We start from the raw sequence: 12940 nt of genomic DNA, 5'->3' as shown, positions 1-12940 counted from the left end.
TGTTATTACTAGTTTTCATATGTTTGTGTGTATTTATTGTTTTTATAATAATTTTGTCAAAAATATTTTTTTTATTATTAGGCATGCAATTTTTAAGGAAGAATCTATGTCCTCTCTACATATTCTTTTGTTTTCCATAATAGCATAGAAATTCCAAATGTGGACATACTACCCTATTTCTAGAGGAGGATGTAAGTGACATGAATGAAAGTGTTAGGTTCCTCAAATTTTATATAGAATTAAGCTTGAAGAAGAGTTCTATAAAGAAATATGATAGCAGTGTACATATTTTTGGAAATATGTGATTCAAATAAGGACCATTATTTATCAAGGAATGTTTTGAAATAACTGGGGAAAAGGAGGTGATGAGAAATTAGCATTAGTGCAGACATGTCAAAGGAAGAAAATGGATTACTGCTTTAGAGATTCTCTTTCTCCCCACTAACATTCTCTCTCTGTCTCTCTCTTCACAAATCTCTATTTATCTATTATTTCTGCATCTATATCGCTATCCATACTCATATCTATGTCTATATGCTGGTCTTAGCTACATGTGGTAACATATGGCAGATTTATGTATACCTGTTATCAATTCTCAAATCTTCAGTCACATTTCTGCTCTGTCATCATGATTAAGGAGAGAAATGTGCTCTTATGTTTTTGAGAATGAAGCCAAATGACAATAGTTATTTTTCATTGTTATAAGAGTCCATGGATTGTGACAACAATGGCCCCATCATGACTTCCAAACTCTTCATGGAAGCCTTGCATCTGTGACTTAACGGATTATTATATCTCCAGTGGGAACTACACACCCAAAGGCCAGACATGTGGAGGGGAACAGAGAGACAAGAAAGGAGCCAATTAATCACAGGTAGTTGGCTGGGAGATTTCCTGTTCTCATTGCGATTACTCAAACATCTTAAGTTTGAAATGTGATAGAAATTCACTTGACATACTCTACTGACAAGTTTATCTTTTCATTATTATTGTTTTGTAATGTATAATATGTCTACAGCTAAAAGGCTATGCACAATAGATTACTAATTAAATAATATAGGAAAGAATCACAAATGTCCCTCATCCATAGCAGAAACATGATCCATTACAATTTAATCTAGATGTCATGTTTTCCTCATATTTGCAGCTTCCATTTCTACAGCTTTCAGGATTGAGGGATGTTCTTCATTGCCTATAGCTGTTTATTTTGCTCTAAATAAAGTCTTAAGCAAGTTCTTTCTGTTGGTCTCCAAAATGTATTTAACAAGCTGGAATGGTTAACTTTAATCACTGAACAGTGAGGCATGGTAGAGTTTTTTATAATACTTTAATAATGGACTTTTCTAACTATACATCGTGGTCCAAGTGGCTCGACTTCAATTATTTTTTTTTCCAGTAGAAGAAAGAATAAATAGTGTACAAAATCCCACAGGTTAGACACCAGAATGCTAGGCCAGTAATGAGCCTCCAGTAGTTCAGTGGCTAAAGTGGGCTTCAAGTGTCTAAGGATTATCTTTATTCCTGTGAATGTTTTCTGGCTAGAAAGTTAACAGCTGAGTGCATTTTGAGTAAAATACTACAGGAAATGGCTGATAAAAGTATCAATGTTGTATATCTGCTTAAAGGAGATACATATCTGTTCTTTCTCAAACCACTGTTAAGCTGTCATCCATACACTTATCGTAGAAACAATTATCTCATGCTAGTTTTATCTCCAGACATTTTCCTGACCAGACAAAAGAATCCATGGAAGTATAATAGTCATTTCTCTAGTTTGTTTTAGGGAGGGTTGTGTAGGTTCTCCTATGAGGAATCACTTACAGATGACGTTAAAATTTACAGACACAGTGACTGAATGCACTTGCCATAAAGTCCGTTCCATACACACAAGAAGATATAGTTTCAAATTGCTGAAGCCAAATAAACCAAATGATAAGAAAGTGATGGTAACTTTCCATCTGAATATTAACTCTCGTTCATGTTTATTAATTTGTCAACTGATAAACTTTTAGTAAAGTAATAGCTTTTTATATCATCTAATAGTGCAAGGAAATGGAGCCTATCTTAGTAGCCAAATGATGAGAAGAAAAACATTTGGTTGGAGATGAAGGAAAAATGTGTTAAGTGAATAAGATACTGAAAAAGTCTGACTTGTGTAGGGTAGCAAAAAGCAATTGTGAGATAAGGGGGTAAGTGTCAATATAAACAGAAAAAAATGGAATTATACAGTCACAAATGTTATTTGTGGACTGACTTATGTGAACTACAAGTTTTGTACATTGAGCTTTCCAGGCATAGGGGAAGATGTCAATGTTTTCTTTTTTTGCACATTATCTGGCTACAAAACTTTGAAGACTCTATGTGAAAGTCAAATGAATATTTAAAGTCACAGAGAGCCCTAGGAATTTTAATAGTATACTGCTTTCTTACCTGTTACACTATGGCTTATGCCATTATTCAATTAATTATCCTTCTCATTAAGAAAAAAAGATTCAGAAGAAATATAATTTAAAAAACAAATAATACACTTTCGCTTTTATAAAGAATCTCTACAGAAACAGATACATAGACCAACAGAATGAAAAAGAGACCCAGAAAAAAAATCTACGCATCTATAGCCAACTGATCTTCATCAAAGCTGCCAAGAACACACAATAGAGAAATTAATTAAATTAAATTAAATTAATAAACGGTATTGGGACAATTGGGTATCCACATGTAGAAAAATAAAATTAGGACCTTATCTCATACCACATACAAAAATCAACTCAAAATGAATTAAAGACCTAAATGCTAGACCTGAAACTATAAAAATACTAGAAGAAAACATAGGAGAAATGCTTCATGACATTGGTCTGGGTGAGGATGTTTTAGTTAAGATCTCAAAATCACAAGCAACAGGAGTGAAACAAAAAATAAATAGGATTACATCAAAGCAAAAAGCTCCTGCACAGTAAAAGAAAAAAATCAACAAAGTGAAGAGACAACCTACAGAATGAGAGAAAATATTTGCAAACTATACATCTGACAAGGGGTTAATATCAAAAAAATATATGGAACTCAAACAATTCAATAGCAAATAAAATAAAATAATGAGATTAAAAAATAGACAAAAGACCTGCATAGACATTCCTCAAAAGAAGACATATGAATGTACAGAAGATATATTTAAAAAATGCTCAACATCACTAATCATCTGAGAAATGCAAATCAAAACCACAATGAGGTATCATCTCACCCCAGTTAGAATGGCTATTATCAAAAAGGTAAAAGAAAAGGTGTTGGCAAGGATTTGGAGAAAGAGAACCCTTGAACACTATGGATGAGAACGTAAATTAGTACCATGCCATGATGGTAGCCATTATAGAAAACAGTATGGAGGTTCCTCACAAAATAAAAATAGGACTACTATATAATCCAACAATTCCACTACTGCATATATATTCAAAGGAAATGAAATCAGGATGTTAAAGAGACGTCTATACTCCCATGTTTATTGCATTATTCACAATAACCAAAATATGGAACCAATATGTGTCTATGAATGAATGAATGAAGAAAATATAGATTATTCAGCCATAAAAAAGAATGAAATCATTCGACAACATGGATAAATCTGGAGAACATTATGTTAAGTGAAAAAAAACAGGCTCTAGAAAACAGATACCACATGATCTCACTCATATGTGTAATCTAAAAGAGTTGATCACACAGAATTAGGGAGTATAACAGTGGCTATCAGAGATTAGGTATTTAGTGGGGAGGAGGGATGGGGAAATGTTGGTCAGAATATACATAATTACATTTAAACAGGAGGAATAAATTTCAAAAGCTCTATTATGCAGCAAGGTGACTATAGTTAGTGAAAATATATTATATTCTTGAAAAATGTAGAGAGCTGATATTACACAACAAAAATGATAACTATGTGAGATAATGCATTTGTTAATTAGCTAGATTTAACCATTTAACAATGCACGTATACTTCACAACATCATGTCGTATGCATTAAAAACATAAAATGTAATATGACAATTAAAAAAACAAAATATATAATGTAATATAAACATATAATGTAATATGACAATTAAAAAACAAAATATATAGAAGAATTTGTACAGAGGATCATGGATATTTATGAAAGATGAAAGATAATCACCAAATTTGTGAATAATACTATTGCATTTATTTTTTTTAATGTAATACAATAAAATATAATTAAAAATACAAAGTGATCCTTTTAGGCCCTTGATGATTTTATAAATATGAGGTGAGATTCTATTTTATTTACTCCAAATGTCTATTTTCTGCCCCAGAAGCAATATTTTCAAAGAACATTTTACCTTTTCTTAACTTCCATCACCCAAACTAACAATTTAGACTATTTTCATACAGAAAAACCACTACTGATATGTGTATGTTATTATCAAGAAAACCGATTTTAGATCTATGTGATAAAGAGTCTTCACTTCTTAGCGATGCAACTGACTTCTGCACACCATCCTATAGGAGAAGAAATTCATGTTTATGTATCAACCAAATGACACATCATTACACATAATTTTGGGTGGGTTCTGAGTAGGAGAAACAGCAAATGCTAAATCTGTCAGTGGTGGTTTTCTATTCTATTTGTCCTTAAAACTGTTAAGGTAGAGGTCTTCCCTTTTCCTATACAGATAAGTTTTTGACATTCTTCTGCTGCTCCCAACTAGAATTCCCAAATGTATCTCCCTGTGGTTCACCCAGTAATGCTCATGTAAAGATGAATTTTATTAGCTTGAGATTCTCAGTTTGTGAAGACAGAAATTTGTATTTTCCTATCAGATACAAAAGACATGGAATATTCCTCAGTTCCTGAAGTTTTCAAGAGTAAATGAACTGATTTGTTAGTTATTCCATTCACTCACAGTAACAATATCTCTTTCCAGAATCCACAACAGAATCTTATTGACTGTGTTCCAAATCTTGAAGCAATAATCCTTGCCAAACCTCTTTTGAGAGGTGTTGCCTTGAGAAAGGATAACTATATGAAAAGGAGTTAATGCTCCAAGTCAATCCACACTGCATGATTTGCACAATGCAAGCCTCATTGCCTCCCACTGTCCATCATATTTTATAGATGAGATTTAGAAGGTATCCATTTTTGGAGATTTTATGCCAAGGTCTGGCATAGTGTTACTGCTACTTAAGTATAGCTGGCTAACCACTGTCATGGGTATTTTCTGAGAATTTAAAGACATCAGAGAATGACATAATGAAGCAATAGTAGGATGTCCTCACTCAAGTGAAATTCCTATCAATATATGGTAGATTCCATTAAGATGGGGGCCACACCTCCTTCTTGCTCACCATCATCACCCACGACTGCACATAGTGCCTGACAATAAGTCTGTGTTGAATAAATGAACAGTTGGAATCCTCCTACCACAACAGGTCAAGTACCTTTGGAACCCAAAGAGTACCATACAGACAAAGAAAGCCTGAAGGAGAGAAAGGAATACTAAGAGCATATTAAAAGATCTCAGAAATTCTTTTTCAGGGGAAAACTGGCTTGATCATGTTTATTCACTGAAAACCCGCTATATTTGCTTTGCATCTTGCTTCAAGTGGTTCTTGAAATTCCAACTATTATTAAGGCATTTGTCCATTAAAATACTTTTTAAAAATCATTATAGTGGAAAAGTGAATCTGTTAATAATATATAACAACAATATTATGCCAACAATTTTAATGTTCTAAGTGTATTTTATAAAAACCTTATTCTGAATATTCTAAGTAAAATTGAGGCCTGGAAAACATTTAGCAGATGTAAATATGTATCTTTGATGTATTTTCTTCATTGAAAGAGGATATAGATTTGAGAAAAAAAAAAAAAGAAAAAACTTTTACCCTGCTAAAATTATGAAAAGTCATTGTTTGGAAATTTCTACTAATCTCAGGATATAAGTAATAATCCATAGTTACAGTATGCTGGTACTATCCATTCATAAAAGGTATTGTGGAATAGTTCTAGCAGCTTAGTACAACCTTTTTTCTCTATAAACCACAAAACTAGCAATAGTCTTTAAAAATTCCTTTTTAGTAATGTACAAATTAAGTAAAAATCTTAGCAATGGGCTTACTGATTTTATATTATCATGTGCGTTTGGTTAAGTAATTGTGTCCAGAAAGAGAAGTATGTTTCAGTTGAGACTGCTTGGTTGCAACCTTGACATTTTCATTGTCTTTGCTGCAGGGAGCTCAGGAGAATGTATAATACTATTCTATTTAATTTGGCTTTAAAATCTCATTGTATCTGGCAAATTAAATACATAGGAAATTAATTTTTCCTTAATTAAAATAAACTTTTGGTGTTTGGTTAGGAGGGTGATGAATATACAGAGAGGCAGTGTGCTAGGATGGAAAGTCCAGAAGCTTTGGAATTTACAAACCTTGGCTTAGATTCAGATCTTCCCATTATGAACTATGTCAGCTGGGCAAATTACCTCAATTTATTTACCTGGAAAAGGGGGCAACAGATTCTATCATTCATAGTTGTAATGAGCACTAAACTATCTAAAATACGTAAAAATGACTAGGCTCACCTTTGCTGGGCTATACCATTTATTTTCGTGTGCACTTCGTGTGAGAGAATATAACAGTCATTTTATATTTTACCATATTATAAATATGAATATGAACACAAATATACATATATCTTCATCATTTATAGAGTAAATATCCATGTATATATCCACATAAAACTTTGTTAAAAGGTGGTCATGGAATTAGAAATTAACATAATTGAATTAAAACAGTGGGGCCAATGTAGCATAATAGGTAAAAATACAGACTTTGCAAATAGACACACTTGAGTTGGACTTCTGTTTCTAGTTATTTCCTCATTATTTTGGGCAACTAACTCAACCTTTTTAGTCTCTGTCTCTTTGTGAGAGTTTTCATATCTATGTCATAGATTTGTGCCGTCTAATAAAGGAGATGTATGAAAGCATTGTCACAATGACCAATAAAAAGAAAGTACTCAATAAATGATCATTGTTGTTTTACAGATCTCTTTAAAAAGATACTAAATTTAGAACATCATATCAGAGCATCTTATCGGATAAAATGTTAGCTTTACACACTGGGGACGATCAGTAATGAGGAGTCAAGATGAATCTTCAGATTTAACTCCTTGACCTTGAGGTTGAAATTTAAGCATCCTTATCTAGTTGTTTAAAAGTTCCAAACATTATGCTGGCAAGCTGGCAGACTAGAGACATCACTTCTTGGACTGTCCCATGGGAACACAGGATATTGGATAGAGGAAAGGGGAAAAAACTCTCAGCTTCAGGTGAAGATCACAGAGAGAGAGGTCAGAAAGAGCTGAGGACCCAACAGAGACAATTGTGAAGCCCAGAAGGAAGAAGATAAAGAGGAGAAGATTGGCAAAGATCAAATCAAGAGAGGCTCAGAGCCCAGTGAAAAGGCAAGGGGGGATTGCCCTCCCCCTCATACATGCCTTCGGTGTATGGGGAATACCAAGTTTACTGAAGGCTTCTCCACCTCCATGAGCCCAGACACGGCAGCTACTAAGAAATAGTCAGGTGAAACAGTGAGGCCCAGGAGTTTTGCACTCCATGAGGGGCACCCCACCAGGAGAGTGCCGTGAGTGGCTGGAGTGCCGGCTTTCTTCCATTCAGACACTTTTTTCCCTGCACCTGTCCTATCCATTGCAAACAAGAAAGCAGATTGAGCTCCAGCTGGCCAGGAGCTGTGGCCCTTCCCCCACCCATTACAACCTCACGTGTAGTCTGAGCCAAGAAGTTTGTGAACAGCCACTTCTCTCCAGCGGGCACGCATCCCAGGCTGAGGTCTCCACGGAAAGTGAGACCCACAGCTCTTCCCCTTGAGAAATTGTGTTGGAACAGGGGCTTACAATTTGGGAAATTCTTGCTCACCGGCGTTTTGTGGAGTCACATACCTGTGGTTCTGATAAGCAAGCCAGTCCCAGTGCACCCCGGACTCGAAAGGGGTACAGGGGAAGCAGGGGAGAAGTCTGGGAGCTGGACTCAGCAAGGAAGCCCACACGGCTATATCCGACCAGAGAGTGTAGTGGGGTGCTGAGGAATGTGGATTTGGGAATAGGCAATCCCCATCTCTGGAGAGCCACCATATTGGATAATGGCATGGTATTTTTGAGAGGAATAGCTTAGCCCCTGGTTCCATAGCGACCAAATGCCTCATACTCAGCACATTAGCTGACCAAGGGCTGTGGCTCCTCCCCCTAGTCATTACAATAGAGAGTGCAGTTTGAGCTGAGAAGTTCACTCTCCAGCAGGTACGTGTTACAGGCTGAGGTCCCCACAGACAGTGGGACCCACTTCTCTCCCTCTGAGGACTTGTAGTGGGGTGCACAATTTTGGAACTCCCTCCTCACAGGTGTTTCGCGGAGATGCATGACAGTGGGTCAGAACACAGACCGGGGGCAGGTTTGAGAGCTGGACTCGGGTGTGAGGAAGCACATGGGGACTGACCTGACAGGCGTGTGCTGTGGGGATCCAAGGAGTAACAATTTGATGGAGTGCCCACCCCTCCCCACAAAAACCTCTGCTACTAGATAAGGGAGGAAAGATCCCAGCCCAGCATCTTAGCACTCAAGTGTTTAGGCCCCTCCCCCGTTAACAGCCCTCCAGGTTTGGAAACCTCGTCCTGACTCTCATACCTTTGGCTCCCCGTAGTGGCTGGAAAAGCAACTTCTGAGCCACATCAAGGCTTTGCAAAGCCTCTCAGGCTCCTGCAACCAAGCCACCAACTGCCTTGCTCCTTCCCTCATCCCAGTAGTGGTAGAGATCAAGCAACCGCGGGAGTTACAGAGTGTTATACATCCGATAATGGGCTAATAACCAGAATCTACAAAGATCTACAAAATGTTATACATACGATAAAAGGCTAATAACAAGAATCTACAAAGAATCCAAACATATCAAAAAAAAAAAAAAAAAAAATCAAACGACCCCATTAAAAAGTGGGCAAATGACATGAACAGAATTCAATATTGTTAGTCATCAGGGAAGTGCAAATCAAAACTGTAATGAGATATCACCTAACCTCAGTGAGAATCAAAAAGTCCCAAAACAACAGATGCTTGTGTGGATGCGGAGAGAAAGGAACACTTACACACTGTTGGTGGGAACTGCAAATTAGTACAACCTCTATGGAAAATAGTACGGAGATTCTTCAAAGAACTAAAAGTAGACCTACCATTTGATCCAGTAATCTCACTACTGGGTATTTATCCAAAGGAAAAAAAAAGAGTCATTTTGTCAAAAAGATACTTGCGCTTGAATGTTTATTGCAGCACAATTCACAACTGCAAAGATGTGGAATCAACCCAAGTGCCCATCAACACATGAGTGGATTAATAAAATGTGGTATATGTATACCAAGGAGTTCTACTCAGCCATAAAAAGAATGAATTAATACCTCTGTAACTACCTGGATGGAGTTGGAGACCATTCTCCTAAGTAAAGTATCACAGGAATGGAAAAACAAACACCACATGTACTCATTATTAAATTGGAGCTAACTGAACAGCATTCATGTGCACAATAGGAAGCAAAACTCAGTGGAAATCAAGCAGTTGTAAGGGGAGGAGGTGATGGGTGAAATCAAACCTAATGGGTACAATATACACTATCTGGGTGATGGGCACATCTACAGCCTTATCTCAAGCAGTACAAAAGCAATCCATGTAACCAGAACATTTGTAGCCCCATAATATTCTGAAATATAAAAAAAGAAACAATGAAAGCTAGAAGATAATCAAGCAACATCATTAGTGGAAGGAAGGAAGGAAGGAAGGAAGAGAGAGAGAGAGGTAGGTAAAAAGGAAAGAAGGACAGAAGGAAGGAAGACCTACCAACCTAGAATTCTGTAGCCAGCAAAACTCTTTCAGAAATAAAAGCAAAACACATAATTTTTGAGTCAATAAAAAAAAATATTTAATTGTATTGAAACAAAAGATTGAAATAAAAGAAAAAAATTACTGAAATAAGTTTATTGAAATAAAAAATCATTTTATTGAAATAAAATAAGTTTTATTAAAATAAAAGATTTTATTGAAATAAAACTTCTGTCTTTAATATTAAATGATACCTCTAAAGTTCTTAATTTGATTAATATTGACTAAATTAAAGTCTACATTGAGAGACATTTAAAATGTTTTGCAATAATTGCCCTTTTTAAAGCTATTAAACTTATTTTTATACTTAGGTGATATTCTTTTTTTTTTTATTTCAGCATATTATGGGGGTACAGATGTTTAGGTCACGTATGTTGTCCTTGCCACCCCCTCCCGCCCTAAGTCCGAGTTTCAAATATGTCCATCCTTCGGGTGGTGCGCATTGCACTCTTTGTGTATGCAAATACCCGTCCCCTCCTCCCTCCTCCCCCTCCCCTCTCCCCCATCCCCCCTGCCCAACATCCAATAGATGTTATTCTTACATGTGCATTTATGTGTTGATCAGTTAATACCAATTTGATGATGAGTACATGTGGTGCTTGTCTTTCCATTCTTGGGATACCTCACTTAGTAGAATGCGTTCCAGCTCTATCCAGGAGTATACAAGAGGTGCTTTATCACCATTGTTTCTTAAAGCTGAATAGTACTCCATGATATACATATACCACATTTTATTAATCCACTCATGTATTGATGGACACTTGGGTTGTTTCCACATCTTTGCAATTGTGAATTGTGCTGCTATAAACATTCGGGTGCAGGTGTCTTTCTTATACAGTATCATTTGGTCTTTTGGGTAGATGCCCAGTAATGGGATTGCTGGATCGAATGGTACTTCTACTTGTATCTCTTTAAGATATCTCCATATTGCTTTCCACAGAGGTTGCACTAGTTTGCAAGCCCACCAACAGTGCATGAGTGTTCCTATCTCTCCACATCCATGCCAACATTTATTGTTTTGGGACTTTTTAATAAAGGCCAGTCTCACTGGAGATAAGTGATATCTCATTGTGGTTTTAATTTGCATTTCCCTGATGATTAGAGATGTTGAGCATTTTTTCATATGTTTTTTGGCCATTCTTCTGTCTTCTTTTGAAAAGTTTCTGTTCATGTCCTTTGCCAACTTTTTGATAGGGTTGTTTGATTTTTTCTTGTTGATTTTCCCGAGTTCTAAGTAGATTCTGGTTATCAGCCCTTTATCAGATTTGTAGCATGCAAAAATTTTCTCCCATTCTGTAGGTTGTCTATTTGCTCTTCTGACTGTTTCTTTGGCTGTGCAGAAGCCTTTTAATTTGATCAGGTCCCATTTATTTATTTTGGTAGTTGCTGTGATTGCCTTTGGGGTCTTCTTCATAAATTCTTTGCCTAGGCCAATGTCTAGAAGAATATTTCCAACATCTTCCTCTAGAATTCTAATAGTTTCACTCCTTAGGTTTAAATCTGTTACCCAGTGTGAGTTGATTTTTGTGAGAGGTGAAAGGTGTGGATCCTGCTTCAGTCTTCTACATGTGGCTATCCAGTTTTCCCAGCACCATTTATTGAATAAGGATTCTTTTCCCCAGTGTATGTTTTTGTCTGCTTTGTCAAAGATTAGGTGGCTATATGAGGACGGTTTTATATCTGGGTTCTCAGTTCTGTTCCACTGGTCAATGGCTCTATTTTTGTGCCAGTACCAAACTGTTTTGATTACTACAGCCTTATGATAAAGTTTGAAGTCTGGTAAGTTGATACCTCCCATTTTGTTTTTATTGCCTAGTACTCTTTTTGCTATGCGGGGTCTTCTCTGGTTCCGTGCAAAGCGTAAAATCAATTTTTCTACATCTGTGAAGAATGATGTTGGTATTTTAATAGGGATTACGTTGAATCTGTACATCACTTTGGGTAGTATTGACGTCTTAACGATGTTGATTCTGCCGACCCACGAGCATGGTATGGTTTTCCACCTGTTTATGTCCTCTGCTATTTCCTTCCTCAATGTTTCATACTTCTCCCTGTAGAGGTCTTTTACCTCCTTAGTTAAATATATTGCTACATACTTTATTTTCTTAGTTGCTATTGTGAAGGGAATTGAGTCTTTGATTTGGTTCTCGGTATGACTGCTACTGGCATATATGAAAGCCTCTGATTTGTGTGTATTGATTTTATATCCTGAGACTTTACTGAATTCATTTATCAATTCCAGGAGCCTCTTGGTTGAATCTATGGGGTTTTCTAGATATAATATCATGTCATCAGCAAATAGTGAGAGTTTGATCTCTTCTGTTCCCATTAGTATGCCTTTAATCCCACACTCTTGCCTGATTGCTGTGGCCAGGACTTCCGGCACTATGTTGAATAGAAGTGGAGATAGTGGGCAACCTTATCTTGTTCCAGTTCTAAGTGAGAATGCTTTCAATTTTTCCCCATTCAGTATGATGTTGGCTGCGGGTTTGTCATAAATGGCTTGTATCAATTTTAGGTAAGCCCCATCTATGCCTATTTTGTTAAAAGTTCTTGTCATGAAAAGGTGTTGAATTTTGTCAAATGCTTTTTCTGCATCTATGGAGAGAATCATATAGTTTTTGTTTTTGCTTCTGTTTATGTGGTGAATTACGTTTATAGATTTGCATATGTTGAACCAGCCCTGCATCTCTGGGATGAAGCCCACTCGATCATGATGGATTATTTTCTTAATAAGTACATGGATTCGGTTAGCTAGAATTTTGTTGAGAATTTTTGCATCTATATTCATAAGGGATATTGGTCTGTAGTTTTCCTTCTTTGTTGCATCCTTTCCTGGTTTTGGTATCAGGGTTATGTTGGCTTCATAAAACGTGTTGGGGAGGAATCCATCCTTCTCAATGTTGTGGAATAATTTCTGCAGGATAGGCACCAGTTCTTCTTTGTAGGTGTGGTAAAATTTGGATGTGAAACCATCTGGTCCGGGACTTTTCTTTT

This window comes from Propithecus coquereli, unplaced genomic scaffold, assembly GCF_000956105.1.
Source record: "Propithecus coquereli isolate 6110/MARCELLA unplaced genomic scaffold, Pcoq_1.0 Scaffold125, whole genome shotgun sequence".
NCBI lineage: Eukaryota > Metazoa > Chordata > Mammalia > Primates > Indriidae > Propithecus > Propithecus coquereli.
This window is presented reverse-complemented; position numbering follows the sequence as displayed.